This window comes from Ptiloglossa arizonensis, unplaced genomic scaffold, assembly GCF_051014685.1.
Source record: "Ptiloglossa arizonensis isolate GNS036 unplaced genomic scaffold, iyPtiAriz1_principal scaffold0217, whole genome shotgun sequence".
Lineage (NCBI taxonomy): Eukaryota > Metazoa > Arthropoda > Insecta > Hymenoptera > Colletidae > Ptiloglossa > Ptiloglossa arizonensis.
In genome coordinates, this window is record NW_027478587.1 from 39,099 (window position 1) to 55,692 (window position 16,594).

Sequence of the window (16,594 nt, forward strand, 5' to 3'; positions counted from 1 at the left end):
CGTTATACGTTATACGTTATACGTTATACGTTATACGTTATACGTTATACGTTATACGTTATACGTTATACGTTATACTTTATACGTTATACGTTATACGTTATACGTTATACGTTATACGTTATACGTTATACGTTATACGTTATACGTTATACGTTACACGTTATACGTTACACGTCACACGTTATACGTTATACGTTACACGTTATACGTTATACGTTACACGTTATACGTTATACGTTATACGTTATACGTTATACGTTATACGTTATACGGTATACGTTATACGTTATACGTTATACGTTATACGTTATATGTTATACGTTATACGTAATATGTAATACGTTATACGATTTACGTTATTTGTTATACGTTCTTCGTTATGCGTTGTACGTTATACGTTGTGCGTTATACGTTACACGTTATACGTTATACGTCACACGTTATACGTTATACGTTATACGTTATACGTTATATGTTATACGTTATACGTAATATGTAATACGTTATACGTTTTACGTTATTCGTTATACGTTCTTCGTTACACGTTGTACGTTATACGATATTCGTTATACGTTACACGTTATACATTATTCGTTATACGTTATACGTTATACGTTATACGTTATACGTTATACGTTATACGTTATACGTTACACGTTATACGTTGTACGTCACACGTTATACGTTATACGTTACACGTTATACGTTATACGTTATACGTTATACGTTATACGTTACACGTTATACGTTATACGTTATATGTTAAACGTTATACGTAATATGTAATACGTTATTCGTTTTACGTTATTCGTTATACGTTCTTCGTTACACGTTGTACGTTATACGTTATGCGTTATACGTTAAACGTTATACGTTATACGTTATAAGTTATACGTTATACGTTATACGTTATACGTTATACGTTATACGTTATACGTTATACGTTACACGTTATACGTTATACGTCACACGTTATACGTTACACGTTATACGTTGTACGTAATACGTTATACGTTATACGTTATACATAATTCGTTATACGTTATACGTTACACGTTATACGTTATACGTCACACTTTATACGTCACACGTTATACGTTATACGTTACACGTTATACGTTATACGTTATACGTTATACGTTATACGTTATACGTTATACGTTATACGTTATACGTAATACGTTATACGTTATACGTTATACGTTATACGTTATACGTAATACGTTACACGTTATACGTCACAGGTTACACGATACACGTTATACGTCATACGTTATACGTTACACGTTATACGTCACACGTTATACGTTATACGTTACACGTTATACGTTATACGTTATACGTTATACGTTATACGTTATACGTTATACGTTATACGTTATACGTTATACGTTATTCGTTATACGTTATACGTTATAGGTTATACGTTATACGTAATACGTTATACGTTATACGTTATACGTCATACGTTATACGTTACACGTTATACGTCACACGTTATACGTTATACGTTACACGTTATACGTAATACGTTATACGTTATACGTTATACGTTATACGTTATACGTTAAACGTTATACGTTATACGTTATAAGTTATACGTTATACACTATATGTTATACGTTATACGTAATATGTAATACGTTATACCATTTACGTTATTCGTTATACGTTCTTTGTTATGCGTTGTACGTTATACGTTGTGCGTTATACGTTATACGTTATACGTTATACGTTACACGTTATACGTCACACGTTATACGTTATACGTTACACGTTATACGTAATACGTTATACGTTATACGTTATACGTTATACGTTATACGTTATACGTTAAACGTTATACGTTATACGTTATACGTTATACGTTATACGTTATACGTTATACGTTATACGTTATACGTTATACGTTATTCGTTATACGTTATACGTTATACGTTATACTTTATACGTTATACGTTATACGTTATACGTTATACGTTATACGTTATACGTTATACGTTACACGTTATACGTTATACGTCACACGTTATACGTTATACGTTACACGTTATACGTTATACGTTATACGTTATACGTTATACGTTATACGTTATACGTTACACGTTATACGTTATACGTCACACGTTATACGTTACACGTTATACGTTGTACGTAATACGTTATACGTTATACGTTATACGTAATACGTTATACGTTATACGTTACACGTTATACGTTATACGTCACACGTTATACGTCACACGTTATACGTTATACGTTACACGTTATACGTTATACGTTATACGTTATACGTCATACGTTATACGTTATACGTTATACGTTATACGTTATACGTAATACATTATACGTTATACGTTATACGTTATACGTTATACGTAATACGTTACACGTTATACGTCACAGCTTACACGATACACGTTATACGTCATACGATATACGTTACACGTTATACGTCACACGTTATACGTTATACGTTACACATTATACGTTATACGTTATACGTTATACGTTATACGTTATACGTTATACGTTATACGTTATACGTTATACGTTATATGTTATACGTTATACGTAATATGTAATACGTTATACGATTTACGTTATTCGTTATACGTTCTTCGTTATGCGTTGTACGTTATACGTTGTGCGTTATACGTTACACGTTATACGTTATACGTCACACGTTATACGTTATACGTTATACGTTATACGTTATATGTTATACGTTATACGTAATATGTAATACGTTATACGTATTACGTTAGTCGTTATACGTTCTTCGTTACACGTTGTACGTTATACGATATTCGTTATACGTTACACGTTATACGTTATTCGTTCTACGTTATACGTTATACGTCACACGTTATACGTTATACGTTACACGTTGTACGTTATACGTTATACGTTATACGTTATACGTTATACGTTACACGTTATACGTTATACGTTATATGTTAAACGTTATACGTAATATGTAATACGTTATTCGTTTTACGTTATTCGTTATACGTTACACGTTATACGTTATACGTCACACGTTATACGTTATACGTTACACGTTGTACGTTATACGTTATACGTTATACGTTATACGTTATACGTTACACGTTATACGTTATACGTTATATGTTAAACGTTATGCGTAATATGTAATACGTTATTCGTTTTACGTTGTTCGTTATACGTTCTTCGTTACACGTTGTACGTTATACGTTATGCGTTATACGTTAAACGTTATACGTTATACGTTATAAGTTATACGTTATACGTTATACGTTATACGTTATACGTTATACGTTATACGTTATACGTTACACGTTATACGTTATACGTCACACGTTATACGTTACACGTTATACGTTGTACGTAATACGTTATACGTTATACGTTATACGTAATACGTTATACGTTATACGTTACACGTTATACGTTATACGTCACACGTTATACGTCACACGTTATACATTATACGTTATACGTTATACGTTATACGTTATTCGTTATACGTTATACGTTATACGTTATACGTTATACGGAATACGTTATACGTTATACGTTATACGTCATACGTTATACGTTACACGTTATACGTCACACGTTATACGTTACACGTTATACGTTATACGTTATATGTTATACGTTATACGTAATATGTAATACGTTATTCGTTTTACGTTATTCGTTATACGTTCTTCGTTACACGTTGTACGTTATACGTTATACGTTATACGTTATTCGTTATACGTTATACGTTATACGTTATACGTTATACGTAATACGTTATACGTTATACGTTATACGTTACACGTTATACGTTATACGTCACACGTTATACGTTATACGTTACACGTTATACGTTATACGTCACACGTTATACGTTATACGTTAGACGTTATACGTTACACGTTATACGTTATACGTTATACGCTATACGTTATACGTTATACGTTATACGTTATACGTTATACGTTACACGTTATACGTTATACGTCACACGTTATACGTTATACGTTACACGTTATACGTTATACGTCACACGTTATACGTTATACGTTAGACGTTATACGTTATACGTCACACGTTATACGTTATACGTTAGACGTTATACGTTATACGTTATACGTTATACGTTATACGTTATACGTTATACGTTATACGTTATACGTTATACGTTATACGTAATACGTTATACGTTATTCGTTATACGTTATACGTTATACGTTACACGTTATACGTTAGACGTTATACGTTATACGTTATACGTTATACGTTATATGTTATACGTTATACGTAATATGTAATACGTTATACGATTTACGTTATTCGTTATACGTTCTCCGTTATGCGTTGTACGTTATACGTTGTGCGTTATACGTTATACGTTATACGTGATATGTTATACGTTATACGTTGTACGTTATACGTTATACGTTATACGTTATACGTTATACGTTATACGTTATACGCTATACGTTATACGTTATACGTTATACGTTATACGTTATACGTTATACGTTACACGTTATACGTTATACGTCACACGTTATACGTTATACGTTAGACGTTATACGTTATACGTTATACGTTATACGTTATACGTTATACGTTATACGTTACACGTTATACGTTATACGTCACACGTTATACGTTATACGTTACACGTTATACGTTATACGTCACACGTTATACGTTATACGTTAGACGTTATACGTTATACGTCATACGTTATACGTTATACGTTAGACGTTATACGTTATACATTATACGTTATACGTAATACGTTATACGTTATACGTTATACGTTATACGTTACACGTTATAGGTTATACGTCACACGTTATACGTTATACGTTAGACGTTATACGTTATACGTTGTACGTTATACGTTATACGTTATACGTTACACGTTATACGTTATACGTCACACGTTATACGTTATACGTTACACGTTATACGTTATACGTCACACGTTATACGTTATACGTTACACGTTATACGTTATACGTCACACGTTATACGTTATACGTTAGACGTTATACGTTATACGTTATACGTTATACGTTACACGTTATACGTTATACGTCACACGTTATACGTTATACGTTACACGTTATACGTTATACGTCACACGTTATACGTTATACGTTAGACGTTATACGTTATACGTCACACGTTATACGTTATACGTTAGACGTTATACGTTATACGTTACACGTTATACGTTATACGTTATACGTTATACGTTATACGTTATACGTTATACGTTATACGTTATACGTTATACGTTATACGTTATACGTTATATGTTATACGTTATACGTAGTATGTAATACGTTTTACGATTTACGTTATTCGTTATACGTTCTTCGTTATGCGTTGTACGTTATACGTTGTGCGTTATACGTTACACGTTATTCGTTATACGTTATACGTCACACGTTATACGTTATACGTTATACGTTATACGTTATATGTTATACGTTATACGTTATACGTTATACGTTATATGTTATACGTTATACGTAATATGTAATACGTTATACGTTTTACGTTATTCGTTATACGTTCTTCGTTACACGTTGTACGTTATACGTTATTCGTTATACGTTACACGTTATACGTTATTCGTTATACGTTATACGTTATACGTTATACGTTATACGTTATACGTTATACGTTATACGTTATACGTTATACGTTACACGTTATATGTTATACGTCACACGTTATACTTTATACGTTACACGTTATACGTTATACGTTATACGTTATACGTTATACGTTATACGTTATACGTTACACGTTATACGTTATACGTTATATGTTATACGTTATACGTAATATGTAATACGTTATTCGTTTTACGTTATTCGTTATACGTTCTTCGTTACACGTTGTACGTTATACGTTATGCGTTATACGTTAAACGTTATACGTTATACGTTATAAGTTATACGTTATACGTTATACGTTATACGTTATACGTTATACGTTATACGTTATACGTTACACGTTATACGTTATACGTCACACGTTATACGTTACACGTTATACGTTGTACGTAATACGTTATACGTTATACGTTATACGTAATACGTTATACGTTATACGTTACACGTTATACGTTATACGTCACACGTTATACGTCACACGTTATACGTTATACGTTACACGTTATACGTTATACGTTATACGTTATACGTTATACGTTATACGTTATACGTTATACGTTATACGTTATACGTTATACGTTATACGTTATACGTTATACGTTATACGTTATACGTTATACGTTATACGTTATACGTTATACGTTATACGTTATACGTTATACGTTATACGTTATACGTTATACGTTATACGTTATACGTTACACGTTATACGTTATACGTTACACGTTATACGTAATACGTTATACGTTATACGTTATACGTCATAGCTTACACGATACACGTTATACGTCATACGTTATACGTTACACGTTATACGTCACACGTTATACGTTATACGTTACACGTTATACGTTATACCATATACGTTATACGTTATACGTTATACGTTAAACGTTATACGTTATACGTTACACGTTATACGTTATACGTTACACGTTATACGTTATACGTTACACGTTATACGTTATACGTTATACGCTATACGTTATACGTTATACGTTATACGTTGTACGTTATACGTTATACGTTATACGTTAAACGTTATACGTTTCACGTTATAAGTTATACGTTATACGTTATACGTTATACGTTATACGTTACACGTTATACGTTATACGTTATACGTTATACGTTATACGTTAAACGTTATACGTATCACGTTATAAGTTATACGTTATACGTTATACGTTATACGATATACGTTACACGTTATACCTTATACGTTATACGTTATACGTTATACGTTATACGTTATACGTTATACGTTATACGTTCTACGTTATACGTTATACGTTTTACGTTATACGTTATACGTTATACGTTATACGTTATACGTTATACGTTTTAGGTTTACGTTATACGTTATACGTTATACGTTATACGTTATACGTTATACGTTACACGTTATACGTTATACGTCACACGTTATTCGTTATACGTTACACGTTATACGTTATACGTTACACGTTATACGTTATACGTTATACGTCACACGTTATACGTTATACGTTATACGTTGTACGTAACACGTTATACGTTGTACGTTATACGTAATACGTTATACGTTATACGTTACACGTTATACGTTATACGTCACACGTTATACGTCACACGTTATACGTCACACGTTATACGTTATACGTTACACGTTATACGTTACACGTCACACGTTATACGTTATACGTTATACGTTGTACGTAACACGTTATACGTTATACGTTATACGTAATACGTTATACGTTATACGTTATACGTTACACGTAACACGTTATACGTTATACGTTATACGTAATACGTTATACGTTATACGTTACACGTTATACGTTATACGTTATACGTTATACGTTATACGTCATAGCTTACACGATACACGTTATACGTCATACGATATACGTTACACGTTATACGTCACACGTTATACGTTATACGTTATACGTTATACGTTATACGTTAAACGTTATACGTTTCACGTTATAAGTTATACGTTATACGTTATACGTTATACGTTATACGTTATACGTTATACGTTATACGTTACACGTTACACGTTATACGTCACACGTTATACGTTACACGTTATACGTTGTACGTAATACGTTATACGTTATACGTAATACGTTATACGTTATACGTTACACGTTATACGTTATACGTCACACGTTATACGTCACACGTTATACGTTATACGTTACACGTTATACGTTATACGTTATACGTTATACGTTATACGTTATACGTTATACGTTATACGTAATACGTTTTACGTTATTCGTTATACGTTCTTCGTTACACGTTGTACGTTATACGTTATGCGTTATACGTTAAACGTTATACGTTATACGTTATAAGTTATACGTTATACGTTATACGTTATACGTTATACGTTATACGTTATACGTTATACGTTACACGTTATACGTTATACGTCACACGTTATACGTTACACGTTATACGTTGTACGTAATACGTTATACGTTATACGTAATACGTTATACGTTATACGTTACACGTTATACGTTATACGTCACACGTTATACGTCACACGTTATACGTTATACGTTACACGTTATACGTTATACGTTATACGTTATACGTTATACGTTATACGTTATACGTTATACGTAATACGTTATACGTTATACGTTATACGTTATACGTTATACGTTATACGTTATACGTTATACGTTATACGTTATACGTTATACGTTATACGTTATACGTTATACGTTATACGTTATACGTTATACGTTATACGTTATACGTTATACGTTATACGTTACACGTTATACGTTATACGTCACACGTTATACGTTATACGTTACACGTTATACGTTATACGTTATACGTTATACGTTATCCGTTATACGTTATACGATATACGTTATACGTTATACGTTATACGTTATACGTTATACGTTATACGTTATACGTTATATGTTATACGTTATACGTAATATGTAATACGTTATACGATTTACGTTATTCGTTATACGTTCTTCGTTATGCGTTGTACGTTATACGTTGTGCGTTATACGTTACACGTTACACGTTATACGTTATACGTTATACGTCACACGTTATACGTTATACGTTATACGTTACACGTTATACGTTATACGTTATACGTTATACGTTATACGTCATAGCTTACACGATACACGTTATACGTCATACGATATACGTTACACGTTATACGTCACACGTTATACGTTATACGTTATACGTTATACGTTATACGTCACACGTTATACGTTATACGTTATACGTTGTACGTAACACGTTATACGTTGTACGTTATACGTAATACGTTATACGTTACACGTTATACGTTATACGTCACACGTTATACGTCACACGTTATACGTCACACGTTATACGTTATACGTTACACGTTATACGTTACACGTCACACGTTATACGTTATACGTTATACGTTGTACGTAACACGTTATACGTTATACGTTATACGTAATACGTTATACGTTATACGTTACACGTTACACGTTATACGTTATACGTTATACGTCACACGTTATACGTTATACGTTATACGTTACATGTTATACGTTATACGTTATACGTTATACGTTATACGTCATAGCTTACACGATACACGTTATACGTCATACGATATACGTTACACGTTATACGTCACACGTTATACGTTATACGTTATACGTTATACGTTATACGTTAAACGTTATACGTTTCACGTTATAAGTTATACGTTATACGTTATACGTTATACGTTATACGTTACACGTTATACGTTATACGTTATACGTTATACGTTATACGTTATACGTTATACGTTATACGTTATACGTTATACGTTATACGTTATATGTTATACGTTATACGTTATACGTTATATGTTATACGTTATACGTAATATGTAATACGTTATACGATTTACGTTATTCGTTATACGTTCTTCGTTATGCGTTGTACGTTATACGTTGTGCGTTATACGTTATACGATATACGTGATACGTTATACGTTACACGTTATACGTTACACGTTATACGTTATACGTTATATGTTATACGTTATACGTAATATGTAATACGTTATTCGTTTTACGTTATTCGTTATACGTTCTTCGTTACACGTTGTACGTTATACGTTATGCGTTATACGTTAAACGTTATACGTTATACGTTATAAGTTATACGTTATACGTTATACGTTATACGTTATACGTTATACGTTATACGTTATACGTTACACGTTATACGTTATACGTCACACGTTATACGTTACACGTTATACGTTGTACGTAATACGTTATACGTTATACGTTATACGTTATACGTTATACGTTATACGTTATACGTTATACGTTATACGTTATACGTTATACGTTATACGTTATACGTTATACGTTATACGTTATACGTTACACGTTATACGTTATACGTCACACGTTATACGTTATACGTTACACGTTATACGTTATACGTTATACGTTATACGTTATACGTTATACGTTACACGTTATACGTTATACGTTATACGTTATATGTTATACGTTATACGTAATATGTAATACGTTATTCGTTTTACGTTATTCGTTATACGTTCTTCGTTACACGTTGTACGTTATACGTTATGCGTTATACGTTAAACGTTATACGTTATACGTTATAAGTTATACGTTATACGTTATACGTTATACGTTATACGTTATACGTTATACGTTATACGTTACACGTTATACGTTATACGTCACACGTTATACGTTTACGTTATACGTTGTACGTAATACGTTATACGTTATACGTTATACGTAATACGTTATACGTTATACGTTACACGTTATACGTTATACGTCACACGTTATACGTCACACGTTATACGTTATACGTTACACGTTATACGTTATACGTTATACGTTATACGTTATACGTTATACGTTATACGTTATACGTAATACGTTATACGTTATACGTTATACGTTATACGTTATACGTAATACGTTACACGTTATACGTCACAGCTTACACGATACACGTTAAACGTCATACGTTATACGTTACACGTTATACGTCACACGTTATACGTTATACGTTACACGTTATACGTTATACGTTATACGTTATACGTTATACGTTATACGTTATACGTTATACGTTATACGTTATACGTTATTCGTTATACGTTATACGTTATAGGTTATACGTTATACGTTATACGTTATACGTTATACGTTTTACGTTATACGTTATACGTTATACGTTACACGTTATACGTTACACGTTATACGTTTTACGATATACGTTATACGTTATACGATATACGTTATACGTTATACGTTATACGTTATACGTTATACGTTATACGTGATACGTTATACGTGATACGTTATACGTTATACGTTATACGTTATACGTTATACGTTATACGTTATACGTTATACGTTATACCTCATACGTTATACGTTATACGTTATACGTTATGCGTTATACGTTATACGTTATACGTTATACGTTATACGTTATACGCTATAGGTTATACGTTATACGTTATACGTTATACGTTATACGTTATACGTTATACGTTATACGTTATACGTTATACCTTATACGTTATACGTTATACGTTATACGTTATACGTTATACGTTATACGTTATACGTTATACGTTATACGTTATACGTTATACGTTATACGTTATACGTTATACGCTATACGTTATACGTTATACGTTATACGTTATACGTTATACGTTATACGTTATACGTTATACGTTATACGTTATACGTTATACATTATACGTTATACGTTATACGTGATACGTTATACGTTATACGTTATACGTTACACGTTATTCGTAATACATTATACGTGATACGGTATACGTTGTACGTCATACGTTATACGTTATACGTTATACGTTATACGTTATACGTTATACGTTATACGTTATACGTTATACGTTATACGTTATACATTACACGTTATTCGTAATACATTATACGTGATACGGTATACGTTGTACGTCATACGTTATACGTTATAAGTTATACGTTATACGTTATACGTTATACGTTACATAATACGTTATGCCTTATACGTTTTACGTTATTCGTTATACGTTATACGTTATACGTTATACGTTATACGTTATACGTCATAGGTTATACGTTATACGTTATTCGTTATGCGTTATACGTTATACGTTATACGTTATACGTTATACGGTATACGATATACGTTATGCGTTTAACGTTATTCGTGATACGTTATACGTTATACGTTATACGTTATACGTTATACGTTATACGTAATACGTTATACGTTATACGTTATACGATATACGTGATACGTTATACGTTATACGTTATACGTCATAGGTTATACGTTATACGTTATTCGTTAGGCGTTATACGTTATACGTTATACGTTATACGTTATACGTTATACGTTATACGTTATACGTTATACGTTATACGTTATACGGTATACGATATACGTTATGCGTTATATGTTATACGTTATACGTTATACGTTATACGTTATACGTTATACGGTATACGATATACGTTATGCGTTATATGTTATACGTTATACGTTATACGTTATACGTCATAGGTTATACGTTATACGTTATACGTTATACGTAATACGTTATACGTTATACGTTATACGATATACGTGATACGTTATACGTTATACGTTATACGTCATAGGTTATACGTTATACGTTATTCGTTAGGCGTTATACGTTATACGTTATACGTTATACGTTATACGTTATACGTTATATGGTATACGATATACGTTATGCGTTATACGTTATACGTCATAGGTTATACGTTATACGTTATTCGTTATGCGTTATACGTTATACGTTATACGTTATACGTTATACGTTATACGTTATACGTTATACGGTATACGATATACGTTATGCGTTTTACGTTATTCGTGATACGTTATACGTTATACGTTATACGTTATACGTTATACGTAATACGTTATACGTTATACGTTATACGATATACGTTATGCGTTATACGTTATACGTCATAGGTTATACGTTATACGTTATTCGTTATGCGTTATACGTTATACGTTATACGTTATACGTTATACGGTATACGATATACGTTATGCGTTTTACGTTATTCGTGATACGTTATACGTTATACGTTATACGTTATACGTTATACGTTATACGTAATACGTTATACGTTATACGTTATTCGGTATACGTGATACGTTATACGTTATACGTTATACGTCATAGGTTATACGTTATACGTTATTCGTTAGGCGTTATACGTTATGCGTTATACGTTATACGTCATAGGTTATACGTTATACGTTATTCGTTATGCGTTATACGTTATACGTTATACGTTATACGTTATACGTTATACGTTATACGTTATACGGTATACGATATACGTTATGCGTTTTACGTTATTCGTGATACGTTATACGTTATACGTTATACGTTATACGTTATACGTAATACGTTATACGTTATACGTTATACGATATACGTTATGCGTTATACGTTATACGTCATAGGTTATACGTTATACGTTATTCGTTATGCGTTATACGTTATACGTTATACGTTATACGTTATACGGTATACGATATACGTTATGCGTTTTACGTTATTCGTGATACGTTATACGTTATACGTTATACGTTATACGTTATACGTTATACGTAATACGTTATACGTTATACGTTATTCGGTATACGTGATACGTTATACGTTATACGTTATACGTCAGAGGTTATACGTTATACGTTATTCGTTAGGCGTTATACGTTATACGTTATACGTTATACGTTATACGTTATACGTTATACGTTATACGGTATAGGATATACGTTATGCGTTATATGTTATACGTTATACGTTATACGTTATACGTCATAGGTTATACGTTATACGTTATTCGTTATGCGTTATACGTTATACGTTATACGTTATACGTTATACGTTATACGTTATACGTTATACGTTATACGGTATACGATATACGTTATGCGTTTTACGTTATTCGTGATACGTTATACGTTATACGTTATACGTTATACGTTATACGTTATACGTAATACGTTATACGTTATACGTTATACGATATACGTTATACGTTATACGTTATACGTTATACGTCATAGGTTATACGTTATACGTTATTCGTTAGGCGTTATACGTTATACGTTATACGTTATACGTTATACGTTATACGTTATACGTTATACGGTATACGATATACGTTATGCGTTATATGTTATACGATATACGTTATACGTTACACGTTATACGTTATACGTTATACGTTAGACGTTATTCGTAATACATTATACGTGATACGGTGTACGTTGTACGTTATACGTTATACGTTATACGTTATACGTTATACGTTATACGTTATACGTTATACGTTATACGTTATACGTTATACGTTACAACGTTATACGTTATACGTTATACGTTATACGTTATACGTTATACGTTACATGTTATACGTTCTACGTTATACGTTATACGTTACATGTTATACGTTCTACGTTATACGTTATGCGTTATACGTTATACGTTATACGTTATACGTTATACGTTATACGTTATACGTTATACGTCATAGGTTATACGTTATACGATATTCGTTAGGCGTTATACGTTATACGTTATACGTTATACGTTATACGTTATACGTTATATGGTATACGATATACGTTATGCGTTATACGTTATACGTCATAGGTTATACGTTACACGGTATACGTGATACGTTATACGTTATACGTTATACGTCATAGGTTATACGTTATACGTTATTCGTTAGGCGTTATACGTTATACGTTATACGTTATACGTTATACGTTATACGTTATACGGTATAGGATATACGTTATGCGTTATATGTTATACGTTATACGTTATACGTTATACGTCATAGGTTATACGTTATACGTTATTCGTTATGCGTTATACGTTATACGTTATACGTTATACGTTATACGTTATACGTTATACGTTATACGTTATACGTTATACGGTTTACGATATACGTTATGCGTTTTACATTATTCGTGATACGTTATACGTTATACGTTATACGTTATACGTTATACGTTATACGTAATACGCTATACGTTATACGTTATACGATATACGTGATACGTTATACGTTATACGTTATACGTCATAGGTTATACGTTATACGTTATTCGTTAGGCGTTATACGTTATACGTTATACGTTATACGTTATACGTTATACGTTATACGTTATACGGTATAGGATATACGTTATGCGTTATATGTTATACGTTATACGTTATACGTTATACGTCATAGGTTATACGTTATACGTTATTCGTTATGCGTTATACGTTATACGTTATACGTTATACGTTATACGTTATACGTTATACGTTATACGTTATACGTTATACGGTATACGATATACGTTATGCGTTTTACATTATTCGTGATACGTTATACGTTATACGTTATACGTTATACGTTATACGTTATACGTAATACGTTATACGTTATACGTTATACGATATACGTTATACGTTATACGTTATACGTTATACGGCATTGGTTATACGTTATACGTTATTCGTTAGGCGTTATACGTTATACGTTATACGTTATACGTTATACGTTATACGTTATACGGTATACGATATACGTTATGCGTTATATGTTATACGATATACTTTATACGTTACACGTTATACGTTATACGTTATACGTTACACGTTATTCGTAATACATTATACGTTATACGGTATACGTTATACGTTATACGTTATACGTTATACGTTATACGTTATACGTTATACGTTATACGTTATACGTCATACGTTATACGTTATACGTTATATGGTATACGATATACGTTATGCGTTATATGTTATACGATATACGTTATACGTTACACGTTATACGTTATACGTTATACGTTAGACGTTATTCGTAATACATTATACGTGATACGGTGTACGTTGTACGTTATACGTTATACGTTATACGTTATACGTTATACGTTATACGTTATACGTTATACGTTATACGTTATACGTTATACGTTACAACGTTATACGTTATACGTTATACGTTATACGTTATACGTTATACGTTACATGTTATACGTTCTACGTTATACGTTATACGTTACATGTTATACGTTCTACGTTATACGTTATGCGTTATACGTTATACGTTATACGTTATACGTTATACGTTATACGTTATACGTTATACGTCATAGGTTATACGTTATACGATATTCGTTAGGCGTTATACGTTATACGTTATACGTTATACGTTATACGTTATACGTTATATGGTATACGATATACGTTATGCGTTATACGTTATACGTCATAGGTTATACGTTACACGGTATACGTGATACGTTATACGTTATACGTTATACGTCATAGGTTATACGTTATACGTTATTCGTTAGGCGTTATACGTTATACGTTATACGTTATACGTTATACGTTATACGTTATACGGTATAGGATATACGTTATGCGTTATATGTTATACGTTATACGTTATACGTTATACGTCATAGGTTATACGTTATACGTTATTCGTTATGCGTTATACGTTATACGTTATACGTTATACGTTATACGTTATACGTTATACGTTATACGTTATACGTTATACGGTTTACGATATACGTTATGCGTTTTACATTATTCGTGATACGTTATACGTTATACGTTATACGTTATACGTTATACGTTATACGTAATACGCTATACGTTATACGTTATACGATATACGTGATACGTTATACGTTATACGTTATACGTCATAGGTTATACGTTATACGTTATTCGTTAGGCGTTATACGTTATACGTTATACGTTATACGTTATACGTTATACGTTATACGTTATACGGTAT